The sequence below is a fragment of the Athene cunicularia genome, assembly GCF_003259725.1.
Source record: "Athene cunicularia isolate RWA chromosome 9 unlocalized genomic scaffold, athCun1 chr9_part1, whole genome shotgun sequence".
In the NCBI taxonomy this organism is placed as follows: domain Eukaryota; kingdom Metazoa; phylum Chordata; class Aves; order Strigiformes; family Strigidae; genus Athene; species Athene cunicularia.
In genome coordinates, this window is record NW_020799110.1 from 26,840,101 (window position 1) to 26,850,442 (window position 10,342).

Consider the following 10,342-nt stretch of genomic DNA (forward strand, 5'->3'; position numbering starts at 1 on the left):
CCCCTCCCCTCTGTGTTTAAGCACTGGCACTTTGACACCGCTCCCAGTCCCGGAGCACGGCTCTATTCTGCAACATGCCCTGGAACCTGGCAGCCATTGAACCGGGCGCGGAGCCAGCGCTGTCCGGCTGCCTTCATTCGGGGAGGGCAGCAGCCCTCCGGCGTTCTAAGTTTCCCGAAACGAGGGGCTATGACGAGCCTCTGCCATTGTGCTGGTCCATTAAAGGAAGCCGGAGAGGCCGGGTGAGGCTTCCTCTGGGAGTTCATGCGAAGTTGTTTCGTTGAGTGAGGTGCTACAAGGGAGACTTTTTTTTTTTTATTTTTTTTTTTTATTTTTTTTTTTTAAAAAAGGCTTGTCGGGGTGCTGCAGGCGTGGGGCGGCGTTTGCCTGCTCTTTACTCTGCCGTTGCTCCGGCTGCTGCCAGCTCCTACCCGCAACCCAGGCATTGCTGTTAGCAGAAGCAACTGCTCCGTGTATGTGAGGATTGAGGCCTGTAACTTTTTTTTTTTCTTCTAAAAAAATAACTTTAATTACTTGTAAGATGTGTTAGCGAGGGACCTCTCCGAACACTCTTTCAGCTTTCCTGGTTAAAGAAAGCCTGTTTCAGCTCCTGTGAGGTACTAGGATGGGCGTTTGGATCATTAACACATCACTAGATCCAGTTCGGTCATTTGCCTTCTACCTGTTTGTAGTTTCAGGTGTATGTTTTATTTCTGGTCTGTGACAGCTTACAGAGCGCTGCCGAGAAGCTGCCGCATACAGACCCTATGAGGAGAGTTCAAGTAAAATGCGTTAGACACGGTTAATGTGGAGGAAGTGGTTTTTTCTTTTCGTAAACCTACGTGTTTTTTTTAAGGAAGGGAATGGCTCTTGTGCATTTCTAGGGAGAGAGTTTAAGCTAAGCTGGAGAAGGCTTGGTATTGGGGAGGATGCATGCTGCTATACTTGCTTAACTTAAATTCTGGTGCTTTTTTTTTTTTTGAGGTAGAACAAACCACGATTTTACACTCTCAGAGTATCTGCATAACACCGTTAAACACACATCTGACTTTACCTCACATACTCAACGTAGACTTAGTGGTTTCATTTTGAGCCTTAATAAAAAAAATGCTGTAAAAATAAGATAAGTTACTTGTTTTTTCCTTCTGCAGTAGGTCTTCAAAGGTGGTGGTGGAGGGAAAGGTATTTTGAGATAATTGGCAGGATAGGATTTTTCCAGCGCTGCCTTTTTTTTTTTTTTTTTTTTAATAGGGACCTAAAGCTTGTGACCTAGAGCTCTGGATAAAATGGAAGGAAACCAGCTACTAGAGAATGAAAGTACGGGGCATCTTGTTCGTAAATGCTCAGTGCGGGGTCATGGTCTCCTTTCTGTCTATCTCCATCAGTGAGTCTGTCGTCATCAGTACTCATACCCTATTGTGACTTCCTAAGCCACTTCATGCTTGTAATAAATGTGTGAAACTAAATACTTGGGTGTGGATGGCTGAGATGCTACCACTATCTGCTTGACAGAGGAATTGTGGGGGGAGAGAAGAGGTCAGGTGGGAATTTAAATTTAGTAATTGGTGTAGAATAGGAATGAGCTGTGGAGGAAACTGTAGCTTTTGTGTTTTGGTGTTGTTTGTTGTTTGGCTTTTTTTTTGTTTGTTTGTTTAGTTTTTTTTTTTTTTTTCAACAGAACAACAACATCTGTGTTGGTGGTGTTCTTTATCTTCTAGTAAATGATATTGGAAGAAGGTACTTACAGGGTGTGATGTATATGTTCTTTTAGCTCTGTTCTTGGTGGAATGGGAAGAACAGTGATGTTGCCTGTCCTTAGATTTTCATGTTCAAAATCACAGTCCCACTGAAACAGAAGTTTTTAGAAATAGCTTCTCAGAAGTTTGGAAATGCAATGTGTTGGAAAACAATGTGCAAGTTAGTTATGCAGTTGGTGTTTTGCTTTATTTTTCTTGATCTTGCTCATAGATGGACTTGCTGAAGGTGAGATTGAGAACTAAATCAAAATCTCTAAAAGTTGCTCTTCTCTGTCCAGTGTGTGCTGTGTGATATTTGTTTAGTGTAAGTTGATCCACTTAGCTTTCATTGTGTCAAAGTGTTATCTCTAGTCCCCAGATAAGAAGACCATATTAGGAGAAACCTCGAGTCTTAATTGAGTCTTATTCTTGTTTCTGGGCATACGTTTTGCCTGTCATTTAGTGCACTGTAGAATAATTAATCTTGTGCTATTTTCCTGTGTAAAGCCTGTTTCCTCTCCTCCCTGCCCCCTTGTGTGGGTGGAGAGGGGGGAGGTGTGACAGAAAATAAAATTATCTTTTGTTAGGAGCAGTGTCTCTGGAAGAGCCTTCATAATAGGTAACATACCTGACAGGACTGAAATGGGGTATGTTCTAGACTACTTTCTGCTAGCTTTAGGCCTTGTAATACTTAATGAAAGAACCATAAAAAGCCCTTGGCCTGAGCTCTAAAATGCTATCGAATAGGGGTGCTTTCTTTGGTATTGAAGATGTAACTTTTTGCTCTTAAATGTAGCAAGAAAACTGTTGACATGGTGTGTTATGAATTTGGTCATGTCCAGATGCAAATGTGTAGATAATCTGGATCAAGTTTAAATTGTAGCCTAATTTCTAATGAATAACTGAGGAATATGCTTTTTGATCCCTTATACTGTCTTGAGGCTGACCTCTGATTTTCTTAAGAGTGTAGTTTAGTTTATGAAGCTGTGGTGTGTGTCCATTACCTGTAAATTGATGTTTGGAAAAAAAAAAAAAAAGGGGCAGGGGGGATTTTTCTGCTGACAAACTCCTACAATTCTCAGTCTTCTATCAAGTTAAATCCAGCTGGCGGCCGGTCACAAGTGATGTCCCCCAGGGCTCAGTTTTGGGGCCACTCCTGTTTCACATCTTTATTGATGATCTGGACGAGGGGATCGAGTGCACCCTCAGTCAGTTTGCAGATGACACCAAGTTGGGCAGGAGTGTTGATCTGCTCGAGGGTAAGGAGGCTCTGCAGAGAGACCTGGACAGGCTGGAGCCATGGGCTGAGGCCAACTGTAGGAGTTTCAATAAGGCCAGATGCTGTGTAAGGATTACAGTAAAGGATTTAACCTGCAGAAAATGGTTCTCCTTAACTATTGAAATGATAAGGGATTGCAGTTTTTGCAGTTGACCACTGACTTGAATAGCCAGGCTTCTGCTGACCTTCTTTACCAATATGACATAAATCTTGGAACTGAAGCCCATTGAAAGAGAAGTATCGTTCTGCTTGATTATTCACGCTTGAATTCTGTTATTGCTTATGCAGAAAACTTTAGCAGATTAAAATAAAAAATGCTGACCACAAGAGGAACTGTACCTAAGCCCAGGGCTCTCGGCAGGATTTAGAAAGTAAGTTTATTTTCCTTTCTGGTTCAATGTGTGCCTCAGCCCCTGTTTGGAAGAGGGGACCAGTACTTGTTTTGCTTCAGTTGTTTCCTGTCTCTCTTCTTTTTTGGGAGCAAAGCAGCATTGTTTTATCCCTTTCCTTGTAGTAAAGCTCATACATGATATGTGTAAGTGAATGAATTTCCATTCTTATCCGGAGTGCATGTTTACATGTGTTTTTTTCTGAGAGCTGTTTTTGTGTCTTTGTCTTTAGAAGTCGTGCAAAAGCTGTAAATCTTAGGGCTGTCTTCATCATTAATCTGAACCTGAAAGTGAAAAGCAAGGGTATAATAAACATGGGGCTTTGCTTCCTCGTGGTCTTTGCAGTAAATGTTGCTGAATGTTGTCCTGGTGTTACAAAGGAGCTTCTCTCTGTTTTACACTCCTAGTCTAGGGAGCAGGCATTTATAACAAATTGATAAAGGTCTTCCATGTGAAGATCTGTGCAGAAGCCTCCTGTAGCTGTGGCTCTTCCTTTAGCACTCATAGGCTCAGGCACTTGCTGAGCTTGTGTGCATATGAGCTTTTGGCTTTTTTATGGGTTGTTTTATTTTATCTTTTTCATTCTGTTTCAGACAGGTTGCTAGCGTACAAAGCCAAATTTGGTTCACGTGGCCCAACAGTCCTTTCCAGAAATCTTTCTTCCCTTTTAAAGGGTTTTGTTTCCTGTCAAAGACTAAATAATTGATGCTTGAGTCTCTCTGGAAAGGTGTTTTCTTTAAATAATAGATGGTCTTGGAGGTAACAAGGCAGCTTCCAGTTTCTGTGGTTGCTGCTACAGGAAGTAGAATGAAGCACGGTATTAAGAGGCAGCTGAATGCTGTGAATTTTAATATTTCAAAAAGTGTGATTTATTCTGCTTGGCAAGAGCTGTCTACTCTTGCTTTGGGGTATAAAATCAGTGCTGAAATGTGTACGCTGACATCTAGAAACTCCTGGAAAACATAGCTAATAGCCTCAAGTAACTTGCATCTGAAGGAAGACACCTGCGACGTTGGACTTTGGTCTCTATGCAACAGCAGTTTTCTGACTGCACATTTCTTTCCCCTCAACGATTTGATTTTAAATGGTGCTCAGGGAAGTACTTAATGTTGTGTGGAATATGAATGCAGTGGTATAGCTGTATATAATAAAAGGTATAAAACAGTGAAGCTTTTTACCATGCCCTATTAGTTCAGTTTGTCTGAATGGCAAACCTGTGAAGGAGGAAGGTTTGTCCAAGAAGTTTCTGACTTGAAACTAATGGGTAGGCAATTAGTGAGATGACTCTCAGAAGACAACCAGGGGGCTTCCTTTGCAAAGCATACAGCACGCTAAGGTTGCAAAAGGTATTTTGCTGAAGTGATCACAGAAGTGGTCTGCTTCTGCAAAGCAGAAGGGAGTGCAACTGAAAAACCTTGTCCAGCTCAGACAAGAAGAAAGGGAAGGTGGTGTTCAGTTTGGGGATTTTTGGTTTTTTTTTTGAGCTGTGCTGCGTGTGTAACCAGTACTGCTGTCAGCCTGTTAAGATGGCAGTTTCCTGTGTTGTCACATTTTTTTTTTTTCTCTGGGGTATTTGTATTTTTCCTTTTATTATTGGCACAGAATAGGAAGTGTTTATGTCTAACCTTTTCACTTTCTCATTCTGCTGGTGTATTTGTTGTTAGCTGTGGCAGAGACTGATGTCCACACTGGAAGGAGCTGTGATGGTGTCACTTCACGGCTTTTGCTGCCCTCATCTCTTGATAGCACCGTGTTGTTTTTGGCATAATCCTGAGAAGTGGAAAGCTTGTTTTTCCTCCTTCCCCTGGGACAGATGCAGAGTCTTCCAGCAAGACTGAGTCGAGGTTTTCTCATGACCCGCCTGAGCACTAGCTCTTGGGGGAAGAGCTGGAGCTGTTCAAGAATGGACTTGACCTGGAGCAGCTTTGGTCTTTGTCTTTTTAATTCTTTTTCCTTATGTTGTGGTAGCATGTGCAGGGTGCTCTGCAAACCTACATGATACATCTCCTGAAACGTAAGCTTATTTCTGTGGTTTTGAGCTGAGACATCTAGTCTGCTGAAGAGCTGGTAGTGGTTGGGATTGTGAGGTGTTTGGTGAATGCCATTTTGTCATATTGCTAACATTTTCTGCTGTTGTGTTAGAGGTTTACCTGCTAGTTGGTTTTTGAAAGTCACACAATTGTGTTTCTTTCCCAGTAAGTCAGGTGGTAGGGAAAATAATTACATGGTTGTTGGCACTGCCTGTGTGGCCACAAAGAGCTATTTTCTTTTGTGGTCTGTGAGCTGGTGATTGTCCTGCTTAGCGCGTAAAATAAGGTTCTCCTGGGTGTGTTTGTGAATGCAGTTGTTGTATGAGGTAGATATCAGTAAAAGAAGGAAAGCTTTGAAAGCATACTCCCCAAACCCAACATGATTAACATTCCATCCCTCCAATAAGTAGTTCCCCCTGTTGCTGGGAGGGTGCCTCATTTGGAATGAGCATTCCTCTGGTGTTTGAAAGCATGGGTCCTGTTACTTGGAGTGGAAGGGGAGAAAAAATTGGTTTCTATGGATTCAGCTCCATGTTATGTCTCTATGACGTGGGGACAGCATTGTTTAACTAGAACAAGTGGTGAATGTAGCTAGTACAGTGGTGAATGTAGCTAGTGTAACATGCATTAATTTCTTAGAATGCTCATTACCGGAGATCAGATGTCAATGCTGGAATTCTTCTTTTAACTTGGATACCTTGATCTGCTTTAAATTGTTAAAAATAACTATCTGTTATATGTAATATAAATGTATATATTATATAAATACATACATAGGAACATTCAGTGTAAAGGCTAAGAAATATGATGTGGACAGATGGCATGTTATACCCAAAGCAAAGAGTGTTTTTAAGAAAAAAAAACCCCAACACCAAACCCCAGCAAACCCCAAAACAATTTATATGCTTGTAACTTCTTTCGTTTATATTACTATAATCAGTCTCCTGGTTTTCTCTCTAACGGAAAAAAGAAAATGAAGGGATATCCTTTTTGGTTGAAAAGTAACTGGAGACTTGAACAAGTATGTTGCTGTAAAAGGAAGAAAGCTACAATATGTGTAAAAGTTTTAAGATGTTCTCTGAAGAAAGAGTGGATTTGTCAGCAGTGAAAGTTGGTGGCTTCCTGTCTTGTCTCGTTGTGACTTATTTTTGTGATATAAAGTGGCATAGCAAATGGAGGACCCATTTTGTTCTTGAAGCATTTTGGCCTGTATGGAGGTATGAGAGGAAGTAAACAATGTGTATGGAATAGGTTCTGTTACTGCTGGATCACTAAATAGAAATAAAATTATTCCCCAGACTGGAAGTTCTGGCTCCTCAGATAAAATACTTTGTAAGTGTTCCAAAACCTTCTGTTGTAAGGAGAAAAAAAAAAAAAAAAATCAAATTACATGCTTGCTTTATTTTGAGGCCTTCAGTTTTGCCTTGCTACTGTTGTTACAAGGTATGTATCTGCTCTCATGAGAGGTAGTAGAAAGCAGCTGAGAAGTTTTGATCAGCTAAGATTATTCTGTCTACTTGTTCTAACAGGTTTTGCTCCCTGGAGTGAATAAACTCCTGGTCAGAATGACTGACACAATTCTGTGCATTTCACAATTCCTTTTAGTTTGCAGAAAGTTTAGGTAAACATAGCTTGTGGCTTGTTGCATATACTAAATAAGTTACAACAAGGGCAAGCTCCTATTCAGGCCAAACTGGTCAATAGTGTTGTTAAAGAAAATTTTCATACACATGGAATACTATTCCTAACTTTCTTAAGAGCTGTTAAATGAGCCATACATTGAACTGTAGTGACAGTGTGTAGTGCTGGTTTTACTTATCCTGGTGTAATCCGAATTAGTTCTAACTTGTATGAGCATGGGTTAGTGCTTTTGAAGATAAGGTCAGTGAAGGCCCTATACCCTGTACTCCTTCTGTTGCCTGTGATTCTTATAAAGAGCCTGACAGCTTACAAAAAGATGCTTCTCTTTACTCTTTCACTCTTCTGATGATGTTTGAAAAGTTGCTGGCTTTTAGACTCCGTTTACTTGCAACATTTTCTTTCTGTTTCCAGTGCTATCTCTTGCTTTAATGGGGAATATGGAGTATACACTTTATTTGCAGTGAGCTACTTTGAGCAGATTTCCCTTGAATTAGGTAAGATATCTGTGCCTTTTAGTTGGTGCCTTTGTCAAGTACTGCTGTACATTGCAGTGGAAAGTCTCTTCTGTTCACTTATTACTTCAGTGAACCTGAGGTCAGTGGAGCAGAAGTAGCATAAACCTAGTAAAATCTAGTGGGTAGCTGAGTAGAGTTGTACCTCTTTTCAGTGTCAATAACCAAAAATATTTGCAGCTTGAATTTACATGGTCAATACTTGCGTTCTACAGTGTCATTGGCTTTCATGATGATCAGTGCATAATGAAAAGATGGAATTTTTTGAGCTGCTTTTGTTGTGTAGATTATTTTTTTTTTTAGCATTATTAGTAGATTTTATAGTTGAGTAGGAATGAAGACTTTAACATGTGAAAGCAAGGCCAGCCAACTATGTCTTTTGGTAGCTTCAGTGTGAAGAATGGTGAAAAGTGAAATTGTTAGAACTGCTATTGTTCTCTGTCACTGCTTTTTAATTGCTGTGGGAGCAGTCTCTAATTCTCTTCCCCTTTTTCAAGTCTTCCTTTAATGTATTTCTTAGTTTAAGAAATCAAATGAAGCTGAAAATATCACATGATTGATAGCTTGAATAACTATCTGAATTAGAGTTGCTTTTATGCCGAAGTATTGATGTTAGTCAAGTGGGCCTGACAAGGAGAGGTTAAACGATGGTGCTTCTTCATGGCCATGTTTCAGAATTTAACATTAACATCCTGAATGTTACTCTAATTTCAGAGTACTTTTACCTGTTTTTTCAGATACCGCTTACCCACATAAAAGTAGTGGCTTGGCCAAAAAGCACGTGCATAACTTAAGTGTGAGTTGTTTGTAGAGCTGGAGTGGAGCTCTTCTGAATTGCTGCTTTGTTGATTTGGGTTTGAGAATACTGGTGTATGTTCCTTAAAAGTTTTTCTAAGGTGCAGTTTGTGCTTCAGTGAATAAAATCCAGTCACTTAAACTTGAAACTTTTCCGTTTACGTACAGGATTGGATCTGCTCTGAGGGATTGTTTTGTAGTTTGTGTTGGAGAAACTCGTGCTTGAAATATCCTTCAGATACTTTAAGTCTTCAGCACACTACAAAAAAAAGTACTCGAAAAGATGATATTTTAAGAAATCTGTCTGGCTTTAGTCATGTTTTCCATTGAGTTCTGAGATCTGTTATCTGCCATTATTTTTCTAACAAAATAGTGATAATTCGTTAGCGTTATCTATCTTGTATCTTGAGTCTTTCAGGTTAAATACCTGATTGTTGACTAATCCTCAGGTTTCCTATAAGAATGAGCAAATATATCTCTGTTCTTCTGGACTGCAGCAGAAGTAAATACACTATACTTGTGTTCCTTGAGAAGCTTGTACTTTCTTCGAGGCCCCATTTGGAGTTCCTTAAAGACAGAATTACAAGAATAAAGATGACAATTGTTATGGATTAGTCGCAATTTAGAGTGAAATAACCACTTTCAAATTTTAGTGGTCAATAAAATTTATTAGTAATCGAAAGTGAGCAAAACAGAGCTGGGTGTGCTGGGGAGTCTCTGCTCCACCAAGACACACACCTTGCATCCCGAAACGGAGTCCTTTTAAAGTGCAGCTTTCATGAATATTCATGAGGGTGGGGGTGCTCCCTGAGGGGTTTGCAAAGTCGTAAACAACTTGGCCAACCCCTGCTCACAGGATCCAACAGCTTTGATAAGTATGCCACCGGTTTCTCTTGTCTGGCCCATTCCTGAGTTATACTCCAAATGCCGTTCCTTCATGTATGTTAACGAATAAATGGAATGGCCGCTTTAAATCTGGGAGGCTTAAAACCGGTGCTTGACTTAGCTCCCTTTTGAGACTGGCAAACTGCTCTTGATCCTGAGGGGTCCACTTGGGTATTTTATCTTTAGACAGTTGTTCATATAAAAATTTAACTTTAAAGCTGTAGTTTTCTATCCATTGCCTACAATACCCAAATAGCCCTAATGCCTGCCGAATTTGCTTCTTAGTGACAGGCATAGGTAATTCTAAAATTCCTTTAATGCGCTCTGGATCCAATATCTTCTTACCGTTAAACAAATAATGCCCCAAATATTTCACTTTTTCTTCCACAAATTGTAACTTTTCTTGTGATACCCGTAGTCCCTTTTGTGCAAGAAAGTTTAGGAGTCGAATGCTTTCTTTTCTTACATCCTCCTTATTATTCCCTGCTATGAGCAGATCATCTACATACTGTAACAGCACGTTTCCCGTTTGTGTTTGTACCTGGTATTCTTTTAAGAGCTCTTCCAGGGCCTGCCCAAACAGATTAGGGGACTCAGTGAACCCTTGGGGGAGCACGGTCCATCTCAATTGCTGTCTACGGCCTGTCTCTATGTCTTCCCATTCAAATGCAAAATAATCACGGCATTCTTCTGCCAATGGACAGGCCCAAAAGGCATCTTTTAAATCAACCACACTATACCAGGAGTTATGGGGTCCTAGTTTGCTCAACAGTGTGTATGGATTTGCTACTACAGGGAACCGGGTGATAGTTCTTTTGTTTATTTCCCTTAAATCATGTACAAGTCGATATTTCCCATTTGGTTTCCTTACAGGCAAAATGGGGGTGTTAAAGGGTGACATACAAGGCTCTAAGATTCCTTGTGCTAACAATCGATCAATTTCTGGTTTTAATCCTCTCCGTCCTTCTAGGGATATGGGATATTGCCTCACCCTCACAGGTATGTGGGGTTCGGAAATTTGGATTTTAATCGGTGGGATTTTCAGTCTACTAATTGCGTCCGGAGAGTACCAGAC

At 40.4% G+C, this 10,342-nt stretch overlaps 1 protein-coding gene across 2 annotated transcripts in view; it reads left to right on the forward strand.

Annotated features, from left to right (window-relative positions):
• The window catches only part of TSPAN14 (tetraspanin 14), a 65,209-nt gene that overhangs the window by 1,392 nt on the left and 53,475 nt on the right, over positions 1 to 10,342 (forward strand). Inside the window, exon 1 of one of the 2 annotated variants that reach the window (XM_026854669.1) lies at positions 709 to 782. The exons of the other annotated variant lie outside the window; for it this stretch is intronic. The gene's annotated coding sequence lies outside the window, so the exon portion shown is untranslated. Of the gene's footprint in view, positions 1 to 708; positions 783 to 10,342 lie in introns of those variants that run through there. 2 annotated transcript variants of the gene reach the window in all.